The sequence below is a fragment of the Leucoraja erinacea genome, chromosome 4 (genome assembly GCF_028641065.1).
Source record: "Leucoraja erinacea ecotype New England chromosome 4, Leri_hhj_1, whole genome shotgun sequence".
In the NCBI taxonomy this organism is placed as follows: domain Eukaryota; kingdom Metazoa; phylum Chordata; class Chondrichthyes; order Rajiformes; family Rajidae; genus Leucoraja; species Leucoraja erinaceus.
Window position 1 is genome coordinate 36,466,926 of NC_073380.1, and position 19,897 is coordinate 36,486,822.

The 19,897-nt window shown below is 41.3% G+C and overlaps 1 protein-coding gene across 12 annotated transcripts in view; it reads right to left on the minus strand.

Moving 5' to 3' along the window:
• Nucleotides 1-19,897, minus strand: part of LOC129696276 (protein FAM110B-like) — a 137,663-nt gene that overhangs the window by 68,538 nt on the left and 49,228 nt on the right. For 2 of the 12 annotated variants that reach the window (XM_055634030.1, XM_055634039.1), the window contains exons 2-3: nucleotides 18,708-18,827; nucleotides 15,738-15,794 (exon numbers count right to left, since the gene is read on the minus strand). The exons of 7 other annotated variants lie outside the window; for them this stretch is intronic. The gene's annotated coding sequence lies outside the window, so the exon portion shown is untranslated. The remainder of the gene's footprint in view (nucleotides 1-15,737; nucleotides 15,795-18,707; nucleotides 18,828-19,897) is intronic. 3 more of the 12 variants (XM_055634029.1, XM_055634038.1, XM_055634031.1) reach the window with 2 other exon arrangements.

The window sequence follows — 19,897 nt, forward strand, 5'->3', positions numbered from 1 at the left end:
AAAGGCTGGCGGAACATAGAGTTTCTCATGCTCAAAAAAAAATTACTAAAAATAAAGAAAGTAACAATTCAATTTGCCCAAGGCTTACAGATCTCCGCCATTCTGAATTACTGGATGCGTGGGGGGTGGAGGGTGACGGCAGGTGGAGAGATGGTGGGAAAAACAGGAGCACACCGAGACAAGTTGAATCAGTTGTGATCTTTCACAGCCTGTGGGGAGTCTGGCCCGGGTCAGTGCGGACAGGAGCGTTGAGAAGGAGGGGGTCGGGGATCATGCCAGCAACTCACTCACCGCTGCCACGGCGCTCTGAGCGCAGAGCCACCACATTGTGGCCGGGGAGGGAAGTAGCTCAGGTGGCTCAGCGCCCTTCTGCCGACTCGTTCACCTCTGGCAGTGCCCTCCATCTGAACACCTCTCTCCTGCCGCTCGCCTGCCTCACTTATGTCAGCTGCTTCCCGCAAATCCTTAAATTCCGACTTCCACCAGGAGCAAGACATGGCCTTGCGTGCTGCGCTGGGTGACACTGCATGGCATTCACTGCCTGGTCTTTCAGCTGCCAGCAATGAGGGATAGACATGGCTGTCCCTCGGTGCAGCAACATCATTATGTTATGCACCAACACAAATTTCTTTTTCAAGAACACCTTATAAAAATTTCAAAAATAGACACATCAGTGAATGTTTTTATATTAAAATGTAAATATTATATAGTATGCCACACAAAGTTTTCAATATTGAAATTGTTTTTTTATTTATTACTGCAGGTGACATGCATTTCCGAGTAAAGAAAATTTACCCTTTCGGGAATACATGTTATTACCAAAATTCTGAGAAATGAAATAAAAATTCGCTCTCATAGAATTAGTGAGAAGAAAAACTGAATAAAACTTTTATTTCGACGTACACACACTTGCAGTGGCTTTGCATTATGAAAAATTGTAATAGTTTTGTCACAATGCAAATCCTATAATGCAGGGGTCACCCAAACTCCTCAGAGCAGAGCTCTTAAACCAGTGCCATTGAAAGGGATGATGGCAAAGTACAACATTAAAGAAACAAAAAGTTACCAGATAGAAGCTAAGTGCATAGATGGAAGGGATTAAGAACTCAAATAAAATTATACAGCTGGTGACATGCATTTAAAAAAGGCAGGTGGAGCGCTAGTCAGGGCACCAATGACCATCTCTCATAACAAACTTAATTTTCCAGGTGTACATCTGGACGTCCCTACCGAAGAGGGATTTGAAGTTCAGTCACTCAGCACATTCAAGACACAGATACGATAGATTTATAGATATCAAGCTATTTGCAGCTAGTGCTCGGAGAGTGGCATGAAGGTAAAAGAGGAACTTGGCACCGCAAAAGGGAATGGGAAAGGTTAAACTCTTGGGAAAGGGTCTGAAGAAGGGTCCTGACCCCAAGCATCAGAGATAATGCATGACCCAATGAGTTACTCCAGCATTTTGTATTCTGCGCATGATTCCAACACCTGCAGTTCCTTGCGTCACTATTCTAACTCTTGCATTGGGTCCAAATGTGCAGTTGACTTTCTGCCTGAAAAATTCAGTTGTATTTCTCCTTCCCACCCAATTATATTGGTAAAAACTAGCCTCATGCTGGTAGTCGTCGGCAGAGTGTTTTACCACATGGAAAACAACAGGCTGGAGTTTTACCTCCTGTGCTCTCGACCCTGGACGCTTCAAGGTCCGCTGTAGCACACGCCCCATGTCACAGAGGCCACATAAAGTGCAGATTGATGAGTCCGGTTCAAAAGGTATTCAGTGCCAGGCAGAAGAGGACTCTGCCCGAGCAGGCTACCTGCACATTTTCCGGGGTTGCGTCCATGCTCAGATGGCATTAGAATGGGACTACGCACTGTCCACGGTGCCATGGGGATTTCCGGGGCTGCTGGGCACCACGGGAGGGTAGAATGCATCCTTAATAAGGATGGTGATATAGTTGTATAATAGTATGTTTAGTATTGAAGAATATTTGTTTGACTTGTATTATGGTGGTGGGTTTTGTTTTGATTTATTTTGTACTGTACATATAATTGTAAGTAATTGAGTAAATTATTTTTAGTTTAAAAAAGGTATTCGGTGGAGTGGACCACTGGAGGCCAGGCAGCAACCTGGGGCTTCAAATAGATCAGGTGCTGCTCCAGCAGAAGACCATCGCTAGGCCAGGCCGACCCTGCAATTCACACCCAGTGTCACCGCCATGACAACGGGCCTTTATGGCTGAGTTAAAGACTACGGTTTAACCAATTTGGACGGATCATTAAATCCCAGCACAAACATGGCGACTCTTGCGTACCATCTCAGTGTAATCTGCTACATGCAGTAAGATTTTTATTGAACTGTATGCAAAAAAAAAATCAATACCTAGGTAATTGAACCATTAAAAGATTAATGAACTTACTGAACAGCGAAGCAAAGACAAGTAACTGAATGTCCCATTCCTGCTTCTCTTTGCCATGATATTAGATCTACCGCCTCACTTTGAGACCTTGTGCAGTTAAACAATTCTACAATCTACTTGACAAATGCAAGGACAGATGCAGCCAATCATTAACGTGTTTACAAGAGGAACCCGAGTAGAGTAAAGATATCCAGAAGCATTATATGCAACTGAAGTTCAAAGAGCAAGCACGCCAATAGATTTTTATATTCCAGTCATCAGAATAAGCATATTATAAACACATTTCTGCCATAATAAGTCACATCTGCTGTTATTTCCCTCTAGAGTACAAATTATATTACACCCAGCAATATCAAATTAAATAGCTGCCATGATTAACACCATTTATTTTTATGGCAAATATGTTTAATGATACATGCAAAAATAGGACAGTGCCAAGGATCCTTGTTTGCAATTGGTAGTCTGTGGATGAACCTCATTCTAATATGACAAAATGAGAGTACACTGCTTGAAGCATGTGTTGCCATGTCGATTACAAGTGCACCTCTACCATTCTGTCCATTCAGCACAGAGAAAGTAATCGTTATGCAAAGCTTTCAATCTGCCCACTGCTGACATCAGATGCTTGTGGAAGAAAGAGATGTATAATATCTTGCATATACTCTCCATCATGCTCAAAACAAAGGCTCAATTAAATGGACTGCAAATCTGATTACACAATGCACAAAAATACATTGCAGGTTAAGAGATAAATACAAGCAATATTTTTACAATACACACACACCACTGTAAAATGCTACGCTTCCATTTTTTTGCACTGATGATCCTAGCATTTCAGTCGACTATGTGCCCAACTTACTAAATGGCCAACTTATTTACAGTATAATCATGCTTGAAAATGTGATAAACTTAAGAATATACACCATCTGTTAACCAGATAACAGGTTGTACACAGAACGGGTATAACAGAAGGACATTATTCGATCTGGTGAAGATGGGATTTTCCTTGCAAGAGAGTAGATCATGAGATGGGTATTTTAAATCACAAAGCGTATAAATGGTTAGAGGTAATTTGCTGCCATTGGTGGAAGGAGCTACAAATTAGAGGCATGTGAAGATAATTGTAATAAAATAACCAAAACTCACACACTGGTAACCCACTTAGCACTCAGGATACCTTCCCAGGAATGAGGTCACTAACAGACTTGGTACGAAAGGGGATCCAGTATTAAGTGTAAAGGTACGAATTACAGACTGTGCTGGGAAACTGGCACAAACTCCTACTGTCCTTGTGGACATAACACTGTGGGATCAGGGCGATCTGCTAATACACTGCTCCAATGTTGTCTCCATGCCAGCCCAGGTGCAGCCCTGATTTCCACATTACAATACTGAGTGGCCCACCACTCAGCCCAATCCACCCAACAACAACCATCACAGGAAGCAACAACTTCCACAGCTAGCTGTAGGGGATTCAGTGCTGGACTCCAACCAGGTTGCTGGCATAACAGCATGCAGCTCGAGCTGAAGTACGAGGGGAGAGGGGGCTGGGGGAGGCATATGCCTGTGAGTGTTCAGACTGGAGAACCAAGAATAGATGAATCTGCCGTGTGCCTGATGATGCAGAGCAGGATACCAGTATGAGGAATTTATCTTTAAAAAAAAGAACATTGAACAGCAGAGTCTGGAACCCACTGCAAGGAATGGAGATAGAGGCAGAATCAGATGGTGTTCAAAATGGAGCAGGATAATTATCCGTCTGAAAATAGTTACAGGAAGGTGTGGAATAGGCAGCAAAGTGTGAATGATGGCAGCGCTTTTAAACAAGATGGTACAGATGCCCCCCCTTTTATGTTGTACCCATTCTGCACATGAAATAGTTTAATAGTTAATTATAATTTCAATATGCTTTACATTTGAAATAGATAAAATAAAATGTACCAAAATAGCATTTCTGTGATTTGCAGGAATTAAAAGTTTATGAATATAGAAATGTTTTAAGTAAAATCTGAGGAATAATAAATTTCATTAACACATACATGGATATATCTGCATAATTGTTTTGAGATTGAAATAGCAAATTTGTACGAAAAGTCAAAGCTTAGTTAAGCTAAAATCAAAAAGTTATGAAAAATAAATTGCATGCACAATCCTTTATCTCAATTTTGATTGATAAAATTACTTTCTCATTTATTAATACTGAATTCAACTACAGTGTACTAGAAAAGCCTGGAAGATCTCAGATTTGTGAACACAAATTTGCCTTAAGGATGATTCAGCAGCAATGGGAGAAAAAGAAAAGCTACAACATATGAATCAATAGACACCCCATGCCAATGTCAATGCCAATTGTCATAGGATTTGAAATTAATTAGGTACGTGTAAACAATTCAGAAACAAAACTTTTGAGCCTGTTCCATCATTCAATATGATCAAGCCCATGCATCTATCCCTACTCTTTCACTTATTTCTCAGTGGAATATATCACCTTCTTAAACGTATTCACTGCAGTGAATCCCAGTGCCAAATAAAGAGATTCCTCCTCACATTACCAAACCTCTTACCTTGTAACCCAAGCCATTGGCACCCACTGTCTAGACAACTCCCTGCAAGGGAAACACCATATTCACACGTAGTCAGTACACCCACCTCAGGACTCTCTGCAATTTTCCAAGTAGATTCTTTCTTATTCTCATAAATTCTAGTGAATAAAAACCTAGCTAACCTGATCTTTATTCATACATCAGTCTTGTCATCACAAGAATTTGTCTGGCGAATCTTTGCACCCCTTATGTGAGAAATACGGCTTTTCTCCGGTATCGAGACTAATCGCACCAGTTTAGGATCATGTGAATTTTGAAATTATACATTTTGCTCACTTTCCCAAATCATTGAAACATAACTGAGGACCTAGAACTGACCGGTGTTTTGTCCTACCACTTACCTTCTCGCCACCTCGAGGGGTCTATTTGTTCCTAAACAGTTTCCATGCAATACATTCCTCAACACCACATGCTTTAATTTCACAAGTGAACATGGGACTTTATCAAAAGGTCTACTCAAAATCCAATTTGATCACATCCACAGATTTTCCACATTTTATTGTACCAAGTTACATTCTCAAAATAATGCACTCCATGTGTTGGTCAAACGTTATTTCCCTTTCACAAATTCATGCTGACTTTATCTAATCCCACTGATATTTTCCATGCGCCCTGTTATTTCATCCTTCACATTAATCTTTAGCCCCCCCCCCCCCCCCCCCTTGAATCATTGAAACTGCACTTGCCACTAGTTTCTGTCTGGTAACATTTACAACCAACTTGCAAGATATACCCCATAATCTATTGTATTGTGGAAAATGATAACCAATGCACTATTATTTCCACAACAAATAATTTGTATCCCAAAATACTAAAAGTATCAGGCCCTGAAGGTATAATTTAATGGTATTAAATACAGTTCTCCGGCACTACTTTCTCATTAATACAATTTTCTTCACTTCCTAGATTTTTACGCCAACAAGCCAGCAGTTTGAACACTGAATTCTCCAATTAAGTACACACCTTATCTCCTCCCCCACTTCTCTTCAGCACGACACGAAAGGTCCCAATCCAAAATGTCACCTATCCATGTGCTACATGGATGTTGACTGACCCGCTGATCATCCTGGCATATTGTGTTTATTTTTGGTAAGCCAGCATCTGCAGTTCCCCGTTCTCCATTACCAAACAAATAACTGGTCTTTTCTGGAGCACTAGTATGGTTTTTGTGGGCTGAAGGGACTGGTTTCCAGAGGGCTAGTAAATGTCACATGCCACATTGTGGGCCAAATGGATTCTTGGGCTGGCGGCTCAGTCACTCAAACCTGTTATGCTGGCAGCTCACTCACTCACGGCTGGTGGGCTGGCAGTTGACTCACGGCCATTCCTTGAAATTCCATTTCAAACAGGGTGCAAGGCCACCAAATTCAAGTGCAGTTTCATACCATTTCAAGCAGTGTGCAAGGCCACTAAAGACAGCGAGTCGTGACCTCTCCCTCCTCCATCTTGCAGAGATGGAGCCATGCCCAGACTTCTGGGTTTTATTGTCCCTCCCACCAGAAGGGGCGTGGTCTTCATGGCATGATTGACGGGAGTGGGAATCTCAACATTTTTTTTTTAAACACTACCTCTTTTATTTTTCATCGATAGGAAAATTCCTCGGCACCTGATGAGCGGAGGGGGACTCTGATTAAGATGGCCAAAAATCACAGCCGTACGTGGTAGCGTTTGTTCTAAAATCAATAATAAAGCGCAAACAGGAAGTGGCCAAGATTAGACTTTTAATTATATAGAAGGCAAATTTAATTAGGCAAGGCGACTTTAATTAGGCAAGGCGACTTTAATTAGGGAAGGCGACTTTAATTAGGGAAGGCGACTTTAATTAGGGAAGGCGACTTTAATTAGGGAAGGCGACTTTAATTAGGGAAGGCGACTTTAATTAGGGAAGGCGACTTTAATTAGGGAAGGCGACTTTAATTAGGGAAGGCGACTTTAATTAGGGAAGGCGACTTTAATTAGGGAAGGCGACTTTAATTAGGGAAGGCGACTTTAATTAGGGAAGGCGACTTTAATTAGGGAAGGCGACTTTAATTAGGGAAGGCGACTTTAATTAGGGAAGGCGACTTTAATTAGGGAAGGCGACTTTAATTAGGGAAGGCGACTTTAATTAGGGAAGGCGACTTTAATTAGGGAAGGCGACTTTAATTAGGGAAGGCGACTTTAATTAGGGAAGGCGACTTTAATTAGGGAAGGCGACTTTAATTAGGGAAGGCGACTTTAATTAGGGAAGGCGACTTTAATTAGACAACACAAATTTAGCATTTCCAAACCAAAGGCAACACAGCTTTAGCATTTCCAAACCAAAGGCAACACAGCTTTAGCATTTCCAAACTATATTTTCAAACCACATTAACGGCACTGACAGGTCAGTAAAACCACTCACAGTTTAGTAGACATGTGTTCAGTGTTATTCACAGTCAGACTGAGAGACGTGACCCTCTTGCTCCCCCATCTTGCAGCGACTGACTGAGGCACTCAACACTTCCGGGTTTTATAGTCCCTCCGGAAGGGGCGTCGCCTTCAGGAGAGAGAATCTCAACATTTTTTAAACACTAATAACTGTTTTATTTTTCATCGATGGGAAAAATCCTCTTGTCCTGCCCAGCGGAGGGGGACTGAGTAAGATGGCCAAAAATCCATCCAATTAGTCACATTCGTCTGTATTTTCTACAGTCGGATATTCCTTCAATTCATATACTTACCCTATTCCCTCTTTATCTGGTACCACCAATCTTTCACATCACAATTTGCAGTGTTAAACAGGTATTCAAACAACTGTTGGATCTCTTGTCAATCACCTTTGTTATAGACTATGTTGCCCTGGAAACCATAATCCCCTATTTACTTTCAATAAGTTTCATTATTTTGGACACCATCACATTGCCTCTCCTCTACAGCAAAGAAAATAATCTTGGTCCATCCATAAAATCAAAATCAATTCTTCCTAGCACCTTTCTGTAAATCTAGACTTTCCCGAAGCTTGCACAGAATTGAACACACACAATACTGCAGTTGGGAGATATGCACCACTAATGCTTTATGTTGATGGCTTCCATCAACACTGGAAGAGAGAGAACAACATGATTTAATTTAGAGGGATGCGGGGGAGGTGGGAAAGGTGGGCAGGGTGGAGAGCAGAAAGTGAAAACCTGTGAACCTCTCCAATCTTCAACAAATTTCCACTATTGCAGATTTCCTTACCCCATGCAGATTTTACTGTTCTGAAACAGTTTATAATTGTACCACATTGTCTTTCCTGAAAGTAAATGTCACATGCCTTTGCACTTTATCACTTGGTAAATAATCGTATCATTTTCCAAGCTATGTGTAACTTGCTTTGAAATTATGCCCCAATAATAGATCTTGTCATGCATACATCAAAGCGCCCTTCAGAAATACAATACTTGCAAATATTCAAATAAAAATCACCACTTACTGTCTCTTCACATACTGTCCTTTAACCTTTAGCTAATGTTATATCTAGGCATCTATTACTCTTTTAATCCAATAGGATACAACATTTCCAATCAAGTCAATTGTCACCTTGTACAAGCCCATATTTAGAACAACAACGCTATCCCCATCAAAATCATCTCCGTTTCTTCAACAATAAAACACTAATTGACAGGCACTTTTATTTCCTAGCTCATTATGTTCGTGCCAATTGGTTTTGTCCCAGATTACTGCACTCATATCCATCTAACTGGCCTTTCGTCATAAAATTAATCCCAGACCAATTTCAGATTTCTTTATGTATACATACAAAATTAAGCAAAATATTCTCATACACATGGTGCTTCATTTTCTACTTGCCATGTTAAATCAAATTACGAAAACACAATCTAAATATTTTTCAACATGCAAATTATTAAATTGACCAGCATCCTTTATAACCTGCCACAGAAACTGTTGGAAACTAACAATATTTTCAATTAAGTGGTCATTTCCACCACTGCATTATTTGTTCAGCTTTAGAGGCAGGGAAACGTGCAATAAGTCTGGCTTTTCTTAATGGGCAAATACAAGAGGGACAATATTGTGTTAAGTACATAAAGTAGTTGGCCACCCAGTGTACAAGACCGCTCTAAATGAGACATAGACTAGGCATGTCACAACATGCTCATTAATTTGGAAAGGTTTACGACAAGTGTAGTATTCCGTAGACCAATTAACAAGATAGTTGGCAGGAAAATCTGTCTGAAGACGAGGCCAATCTTTGACAACTTTGTACAGTCTTTGTATTTCTTTGAATTGTAGCTTCCCATTTTATAGAAACTGTCTCAGTCCTGATGAGTTTAGTGGAAATTGTTGAATGTCATTGTGATCAGGTGCTTTACTAACCCCAGCTGCCTCCTCCAACTTGCTCAAGAGTTAAATGATGCCAGACTTGCACTTGTTCTGACCTACACCCCCTCATAATTAGGTCCATTCAGAGCTCCTTCTCATAAAACAATAACAACCAGCATGTTGAGAATGTAAAAAAATGCCATTTGGTTAAGTGCCATAAACTAGTAATCTTCATTCATCTGCTGTTCAGGTACATCTCGTATATCAAAGGAGTCATGCTAATGTCAAATAATTTCAAATAGGAAGAATACCTTGGTTTGTTGCAAAAACATATGTATTTTCTAAGTATTCTCCAAAGTTGAAGTGAGAACCATTGTCCAGAATGCCACATGGACATGATCATCCAAGTAAAAACCTCAGTAGCAACAGAATGAATAAAATGGACAGCAGCATCAGAGGCAAGACGTACAAATCTCTAAAGAATCAACAAACCTGCGCCCCATGAAATACAAGTCTGTGAAAAATGACAAATCTCAAATGATCATAGTCAGAGCTATATAGCAACGAAACAGGCCTTTCTCCCAAATCAGCCCTGCTGAACAAAATGACTAACCAATCTAGTCCCACTTGCCAATGACGGCCCACATCCTTCCAATTAATTCACCATGATTAGTACAGGTGTCATGGGTTATGGGGAGACAGTGGGAGGGTTGAGAAGGAATTTCCTTCCTGGGATAAATAAATAGTCTATCGTATCGTAGATTAGCTTTGATTAGATGGCAGAGTAGACTTGGGGGGCCGAATGGCCCAATTCTGCTCCAATAACTTATGAAACCTTTGCTTTCTACGTACCTAAGCAAGTGTCTTTTAAATGTTGTAATTGTACCCATCACTAACATTTGCTTTGGCAGCTCATTTGCCTATGAAAATGTTTAGTCTCAGATCCCTTTAAAATCTTTCCCCATAAACCTATGCGATTCTGCTTGCCTGGGAAAAAGACTGGCTAGTCGCCTCATATATGCATGCCCCTTATGATTTTATATATATCTGCAAGGTCACCCCACCTCCTATGCTCATTGAGAAAAAGTCCCAGCTTATCCAGCCTCTCCTTATAAATGAGGCCTATAAATATAATACTCCAGACCCGTTAACATCCTCGTAAATCTTTTTTTGCAACTGTTGTGTATTTGGGTGCTTGGAACCAACTTAAAAGAACACTCAGATATGGGAGTAAACTAACAAGCTTCTTTATTCCAGGACGCCACCTTGAGTCTCCCTCAGCGCACGTGTCCTCTCGCACAAGACATAAAATATGCTAATTATATTACATACATCACAGCAACCTTTCCAGTTTAATGACAACTTTCCAACGAAGGTTGACTAGAACTGTACAGTGCGTTTCCAAAGGTGATCTTACTAATATCATGTACAGCTGTAATATGGCATATTGTTAGCGCAGCCAGATATTTTGGCGGTTCACCAGTGGCTTTAATGCCATCGTTAAATTCACCACCAATACCACCCTCGTTGGATGAATAATGGGTAATGATGAATTAGAGTATAGACGGAGACTGATAATCTGATTGTTGTTCTGGCACCTTTCAACCTTAATCTCAATACTAGCACAATCAAGGAGCTGTTTGTCGACTTCAGGAAAGGAAAGCCAGAGATCCAGGAACCTGTCTTCGTCGATGAGATGGGAGTGCAGATTGTCATAAAATTCTTATAGAAACATATAAAATTATAAAAGGACTGGACAAGCTAGATGCAGGAAAAATGTTCCCAATGTTGGGCGAGTACAGAACCAGGGGCCACAGTCTTAGAATCAAGGGGAGGTCATTTAAGACTGACGTGGGAAAATACTTTTTCACCCTGAGAGTTGTGAATTTATGGAATTCCCTGCCACAGAGCGCAGTGGAGGCCAAATCACTGGATGGATTTAAGAGAGAGTTAGATGGAGCTCTAGGGGCTAGTGGAATCAAGGGATATGGGGAGAAGGTAGGCACGGGTTATTGATAGGGGACGATCAGCCATAATCACAATGAATGGCGGTGCTGTCTCGAAAGGCCGAATGGCCTCCTCTTGCACCTATTTTCTATATATCTATGTCAGCAGCTTCAAGTGTGGATGGGGCATCTTGGTCGATGTGAGCAAGTTGGGCCGAAGGGCCCGTTTCCATACTACATTACTCTGTCTCTGAACATATGTCCTGGACCCAGCATATCGATGCAATTACAAAGAAAATTCAATGTTTCTACTTCTTTCTAAGACTGAGGAGATTCAGAATGTTGTGGAATACTCTATTGAACTTCTGCAGGTGCACGGTAGAGAACATAGAAACATAGAAATTAGGTGCAGGAGTAGGCCATTCGGCCCTTCGAGCCTGCAACGCCATTCAATATGATCATGGCTGAACATCCAACTCAGTATCCTGTCTAGTTACATCACAAGTTTAATTCAGTACCACAAATGCCCAGGAACGAAGGAGGCTACAGAATAGCGTTCATTGTCCGATCCATCACAGGTTCCTACCAAGGGGATCTATAGGAGGTGCCGCCTCAAAAAGGCACACCATCAAAGATGCACACCACCCTGGCAGTGCTCTCATTTCACTACTACCAACAGGAAGGTTGTATAGGAACCCAAAAAATGTGACCACCAGTTCACAAGAAGCTTCTCAGCAACTATCAAGCTTTTGAATACTGTACACCACAACTGATAGTTTATAGACTGCATTTTTTGGCTGCACTACAAACTTTGGTTTTACACTGCAATGGTTACGTCATGTTCTTATTATTATTTATTGTATTATTGATTATTGCATGGTTTTGTGCGTTTTTGCATTAATGTGCCTAATAAGCTGCAGCAAAAAATTATTTTATTTGTCTACTAGACCAAGTGGGAACCGTTTGGCCCCGTTCTCCCAACGCAATATTCCACCAAACTGCACAGTGTGGCTGACGGGTTCACGTTGTGACGCCAATCATGGCAACCCTCCCCCAACTGCGCGACTGCGACGTTTTTAAAGTTGAAAATGGCAATAACCTGTAAAGTATAAGACCCCCCTCCCCCCCATCTCCACCCCCCTCCTCTCCCCCCCTCCCACCCATAGTGCTATAGTGTACCGTTTTGGCGGGGTTGGGGGATATCACATCCACACACATGTACAAACAAACAAGATGAGTAATAGTAATATATAGATTGCCGATACACATGACAACTCTCGACTCTATAATACAAATATCTCTGCCCGAGCCCTTGGAATTTCTTAAGAGTAAAACCTAGTTAATTTCCAATAAGGAGCTCAAATCAGTTGTCTGGGAATCATTGAGCAACCCCCTGACACAGTGCACTATAATTGCAATTACATTTTTTTTTAAATTCTAATAGAAATCCAAGGATACGGTATTGCTAACCTTTAAACTAAAAAAAATGTCAAACTGATGAAACGATAATACAGGATTAATACAGGAAAAAAAATCTCTCCACATCAAGGTCATTGCCAATCAATGCATACTTATTCCTGCATAATGGCAAATTACGTTAAAGAGTTCAACATCTTTGTCTTCAGGAATTTAGCTTGTTTCCTGGCCATTAAAAACAACTTGCCCATCCCATAAATGAGTTTGCTGTCATAATTCCCAAACAGGACAGGAAAGTTATTCAAGTTCATTGTACTCTAAAGTGGGCCTCGAAGATGTCAGTTCCCAGTAAAACTACCATTTTCTGTAAATGTTCTTATTATACGATGAGCGAAAGAAAACATTGCTTAATAATTGTAGATCCATTCAAGAGGAAAGCAACGTTCCTGGCCATACTCATTTCTCTTCCCTTTGTCTAGTATGACGCGTCATGGCATTTTCAACATAACATTTTTTACCTCAGTTGTCAATAAACAATGTATAAAAGATGTTAATGCCATGTGGAGCGTGGAGGTGGTGCAGTACAACGGTGATTTAATCATGGCACTCAAAATTCATGAAGACTTGAGATTTTGTTTTCTTTGGCAGAAAGCAACACCAGCCAGAGAATGGATTTAAGCCAATTGGCAAAAGAATCCAATGCAACATAGACAAAATTTCTTTATTCAGCAAATTGTGATCTGCAGTGTACTTTCTGAAAAGGCAACGGAAATAGATTTAATGATAACTTTCAGAAAGGGAAAAGGATTAATACCCAAGGGGAGCAAATAGGAGTTTAAGATGCATAAGCACGGCCCCGAGATTAACAGAAGTGTCATTTTGCCACAATATCACTTGGTCACTTGTGCATGCAGGTCAAAGTTTACTACAACAAATATATTTCTGTACATGGTCCTAAGAATGGGAGACGTATCCAGTATCTGTCTCTTATATTCCTGTTCTGAACTTCTTGTTATTCAGATCAATTCAAACTGGTGATTTTGCTCCTCCTCAATAAGATGTTAAACATTCCCCAACAATAATATTTGACCTTTCTACAAGGATATTGGTACCAGCTCTATTTAAAGTCCCATCCAGCCCAGCTTGAGAAGCCCCGTTTAAGCACTGGTCCCAGTATTTCAGGAATCTAAAGGTTTTCCTCATTACAGTTTCTCCAGCCAGATTGATTAGTAGGACTAAGTGTTACAATCCCTAAGATTTCACTACAATTGACATTCTTGGTTATGACCACTAGGTGAATTTGCTAACAGTGTTATTCTACTTCCTGTCCATTCAACCACATGCAAGATGAAAACAAATAAACAAAAATAGGTTTAGATGTTCTTGCACTTTCGATCCTCATAATTCAATCTTTAAATATATTATTTTTCAAAGTATAAAATAGATATGTATTAGTCAAACATTTCAACATGACATGTCACTACAGTACCAATAAAAGACTTGCATAAGACGTGCATTTTTCAGCACTGTTTACTTTTAAATTTACTAAAGACAAATGTAGGTCCCTTACAATCAGACACAGGTGAATTTATAATGAGAAACAAAGAAATGGCAGAATAGTTAACCAAGTACTTTGGTTCAATCTTCACTAAGGAAGACACAAACAATCTCCCAGAAATACTAGGAGACCTATGATCTAGTGGGAGGGAGGAATTGAAAGGAATTCACATTAGTCGGGAAGATGAGTGGGCAGATGCATGGCAGATGCAGTATAATGTGGATAATTGTGAGGTTATCCACTTTGGTGTCAAGAACAGGAAGGCAGATTATTATCTGAATGGTGTCAGATTAGGAAAAAGGGAGGTGCAACAAGACCTGGTTGTGCTTGTACATCGAAAGTAGACACAAAAATGCTGGAGTAACTCAGCAGGACAGGCAGCATCTCTGGAGAGAAGGAATTTGTGATGTTTCGGGTCGAGAACCTTCTTCAGTTGCTTGCACATTAGTCACTGAAAGTAAGCATGCAGGTACAGCAGGCAGTGAAGAAATCTAATGGCATGTTGGCCTTCATTGCAAGAGGATTTGAGTTTAGGAGCAAGGAGGTCCTACTGCAGTTGTACAGGGCCCTGGTGAGACCTCATCTGGAGTATTGCATGCAATTTCGGTCTACTAATTTGAGGAAGGACATTAGTGCTATTGAGGGAGTGCAGCGTAGCTTCACCAGGTTAATTCACCAGGTGGAACTGACATTTGATGGAATAATGGGTTGACTGAGCTTGTATTCATTGGAATTTAGAAAGATGAGAGGGGATCTTATTGAAACAAGTAAAATTCTTACAGGAATGGACAGGCTAGATGCAGGAAAAATGTTTCCAATATTGGGGGAGTCCAGAACCAGGGGGTCACAATTTAAAAATAAGGGGTAGGTCATTTAGGACCGAGATGAGGGGAAAAACATCTTCACCCAAAGAGTTGTGAATCTGTGGAATTATCTGCCACAGAAGGCAGTGGAGGCCAATTCACTAGATGTTTTGAAGATAAGTTAGATTTAGCTCTTAGGGCCAAAGGAATCAAGGGATATGGGGAAAAAGCAGGAACTGATTTTAGATGATCAGCCATGATCATATTGAATGGGGGTGCTGGCTCGAAAGGCAGAATGGCCTACTCCTGCACCTATTTTTCTATGTTTCTACAATTTCTACACTATCCCTAAGATGCAAGTTCTTGTCTTATTGATCAATTTTTCCTTCTCCTTCCTCCTCTTTAATCATTCACATAATTCTACCCAAATGATAATTTCTCTTCCCTTTCAATCCCACACGGATTTACTGGTGGATAGTGATGTATGACCGCCTAGGAGTTGTGCCAGCTCCCAGAGCCCCAGTGACCAGCTTGCCATTCACCACAGGCCCGACTTGTACAAGCACTCATTCCCCGTCAAAATCTCTCTGCTCTTCACATAATCACACAAACCCTCTTTCAGCAAATCCAAAAAAGTTCAAACATCATTGTTTAGAACATATAATCAGTAAACTCTGAAATAGAGATAAGTTTATTTTCCCTACCCTTTCACACATTCCTTCACTGCTCCAGTTAGACATTCCTTCAGGATCACTGGGCACCTGAATAACACAAATTCGCAAAAAGAAAACATAATTTCTTTACATAACTGGATTTCCCTCGGTGCTTTTCTAACACTGCAAAATGACGTGGTCATAGAATACTTTGTTCATTGTAGCTTCCAAGGGAAAAACAATCCTTTTGCACCCAGCTTCTTGTCAAATAAACTGAAAGGCTAGGTCTCCACTTCTGCAGTAAGCCGACAATTCTTTCATGATTTTTCTATTCTGAAATGCTATTGAATGCTTATGTTAAGTGCATTTCTAGCCACACTATAACACGTTTCAATAATATTCACACATGCACGTTAAACGGCTAGGGACAACAAACAAATATTAGCTAGAGAAAGCGAGAAAAGGTCAACGAGATATAAAGTAGCAAGAGAAAGGGTTAACAAGAGATAAAGTATCAAGAAGAACAAGAAGGGACACCACAGTAATGCAGAGACCCGGTGCTGTAATTCAATCCTGACTATTGGTCCCATCTGTACGGAGTCTGTACATTCTCCCAGCAGTATGACCGCGTGGGTTTTCTCCAGGTGCTCCTGTTTCCTCCCACACTCCAAAGACGTTATTTGTAGGTTAATTGACTTTGTTAAAAAATTGAAAAATGTGTGTAGGATAGTGTTACTGTACAAGGTGATTGCTGGTCGGCGTGGACTTGGTGGGCCAAAGGGTCTGTTTCTGCTCAGTATTTCTGAAGTCTAATGAATGGATGCACAGCAGCTTGTCCATGCCAACCAGATAGCATTCTGGGTTAGCCCCATTCTTCCATTGTCAAATACCCCCTGTCCATGAGCGAGACACACAAGAACGGTAAGCCCATTACCGATTCTAAATTGGTGGGGGGGGGGGGGGGGGGGGGGGGGGGGGGGGGGGCAACTACATCACTCTTAGTTCCCTTCTCCTTCACTCGTCTACTGACTTTGTTCATCTTTTCACCCTCCATTCCCTGGCTCTCCGCCCACAATTTTCACTTGGTCACTCCGATTGTTGCTTCTAATCACCAAAAAAGATGGACCCAGAAAAATGAGACAATCTTCAGTAGAAAACTGAGTGATGCTCAATGTCAGCAGTTAGTTGTCCTAGCGCTCTGCTATTGGGTAAATGAACCCAAAATGTTCACCTTGAAAGCGAATTAATCTTGTAGGAACACCTCGCTCAGACGTCATCTTGAACTAAGGGGTATTAATTGCTACTACCAAATACATAGTAACTTGATCCAGTTCACCTGGACCCTGGATGCTAGACTTGCCAAAGCCAACCACATCCCCCGAGATAAATATGTACATCTTAATAAAGGGCCCGTCCCACTTATGCTATTATTTGGGCAACCACAGGCAACTGCCGCAAAATTTTGAAACATTTTTGGCCACAGTGACGACAATTTTTGCTGTCGTAGGTGTTGTCGTAGGCTATCGGCCAGGTGTCGTAGGTGAATTTCATTAAAACTAGTCCAGGCAGTAGCCTAAAGAGTCACCTAAGTGGGACAGGCCCGTAAGGAAACAAAAACAAGGGAAGAGAGGCTTCACAATAATTAAAGCAGTGAGTGGTGGAGCTGACAATCAATCTAAAGAAGGGTCCCGACAGAAAACGTCACCTATCCATTTTCTCTGGATATGATGCTTGACCCACATTATGTCCATAAGCGAATGACAGCACGGTGGATAACAGTTGTAAATGCTTGAGCTAGGCAAGCTGGTGAGGAGAACTTCGTCTAGTTGCACTTGGAACATGAATGCCATTTGCACACAGTTGAAATGTAAAGAAATTGTTTAAATGTAATTGGCTGGAATTAACAGCTTTGAAGGGAAACTAAAAAAGGATTTCACAGCTCGGTAGCAGAGTTGCTGCCTTACATCACCAGAGACCCAGGTATGATCCTGACTATGGGTGCTGTCTGTACGGAGTTTGTACGTTCTCCCCATGACCTGCGGGGGTTTTCTCCAAGATCTTCGGTTTCCTCTCGCTCTCCAAAGACATACAGGTTTGTAGGTTAATTGGCTTGGCATAAATGTAAATTGTCCCTAGTCTGTGTAGGATAGTATTAATGGTCGGCACAGACTCAGTGGGCCGAAGGGCCTGTTTCCACACTGTATTACTAAACTAAACTGTTTTTCTAATGCCTCTTCTGGTAATCCGTTACATTTTTTTAATCTGTCAGCAACAAAGACATCTATACACAGCTTTCCCCCATCCACTCTGCTACTTAATGCTGACTTGTCTTTCCCCGTCTTGGGCCCAAAACGTAGATTTCTCTTTCCACAGGGACTGCCTCACTTGTGAGTGTTGAACTTTATTTTATTCAGGTTTCCAGTATTTGCTTTTCTTTGATTTTCAACTTAACCAGGGCAATTTAAACTCATTTTCAACTTGCAAGCATAATTATTTAATTATCATTCTCCCTTATAATATGTAGTGTGAGTATTTTCTTGGATATCCCTTTAACATTGTATAATCAACATCATCATGAGAAACACAGCTTTGGTGATAAATATTTTCAGTTCCTACTCTCATGAATCTTACTGTACAGTTGGAAGACCTACAATTGCTTTGTTCATATAATGAGGCTAAAGTTTATTTTTTTTAAATTATCCAATTTATTTAGAACTGCAAAATATCAATCAATGTGCTGGTGTACTTGGTTTCTGTAGGGTAGCAAAATATACTGGATGCATTTTGATACAGCACTTTCAAAACAAACTAAAGCCTTGATTATGAAAAACTGGTGAAAAAGGAACGCAAAGTTATAAGTTTGCCACATTGTTGATTGAACATAAAAATGTTTGTACCGCATTGATCCTTCAAATGGTGAGTGAGATAACTTGCCAGACGATGAACAAATTTCTCAATGTACCGTATTTCCCGGCAATGAAGACGTTATTTTTTACCCAGAAACAAGGCACGAAAATTTACCTGCGTCTTGGAGGCTGAAGGTTAGGTTGTTAGCCAAGAAAGATACACTTGGCTACACCTCAGTACAGCAACATCAAGAACGAAGTCTATCCCTCATTGCTGGCAGCTGGTGGGACGTGGCTGTAAAAGAACAGCACCACTGTGTGAGGGGGAGGGGGGTTCAGAAAATAGTTCCTTTCTCAGCATCTGGGAAGTCTGGCCCGGGTCAGCACAGGCAGGAGCATTGAGAAGGAGGGGGTTGGGGAACATGCCAGCAACTCACTCACCGCTGCACGGCGCTCTGAGCGCGGAGCCACCGTTTTGTGGCTGGGGAGGGAAGTAACTCGGGTGGCTGCGAGCGGCTGCCGGGTCTCGACAGCGGAACCGGCCACCACCTCAGCGCCTTCTGCCGGCCCGCTCACCTCTGGCAATGCTCTTAGTCTGAACACCTCTCTCCTGCCGCTCGCTGGACTCGCTCGTCAGCCGCTTCCTGCAAATCCTTAAATTCCGACTGCCGCCGGGAGCAGGACATGGCCTCACTTGCTGCGCTGGGTGACACTACATGGCATTCGCGGCCCGGTCCGTGTCTTTCAAGAGCAAATATCACAGAGCGGAGCAGGTCAGTGGGCGATGGATAACAGGACTGATGGCGGTGGAGCTTACTCCTGTATCAGCGGGACTAACCTCAATTAGTCCCTTGAACTAGTATTGTCATTCAACAAGATCACAACTGATTCAACATGTCCTGGTGTGCTCCCATTTTTCCCCACCATCTCTCCACCTGCTGTCACCCTCCACTCCCCACCCATTCAGTCATTCAGAATGGAGGAGATCTGGAAGCCTTGGGCAAATTGAATTGCCACTCTTTATTTCTATCCATCCACCTATTTATTTACTTATTTATTTATTTTTGAGTGAGAAATTCTGTCCTGCCAGCCTTTTTTCAAAGTTTAGCAACTTAAAATGGGATTGCGTCTTCGACGCAGGTGCGTTTTCATTGCCGGATAATACGATAATTCGTCTCTAACTAGTTCTAATATCAACAAAGACAGGACTTTATGATAACTATCAACCCGGGAAACTAAAACAATTTTAATTACAAATGTCTATACTTTTACAATAAGATCTGGTGTAAACAATTTTGATATGCACAGTAGAGCAGGTCAGAACTCACTACTATCATTCTAAAAACAACCTGATAAAAGACAGCA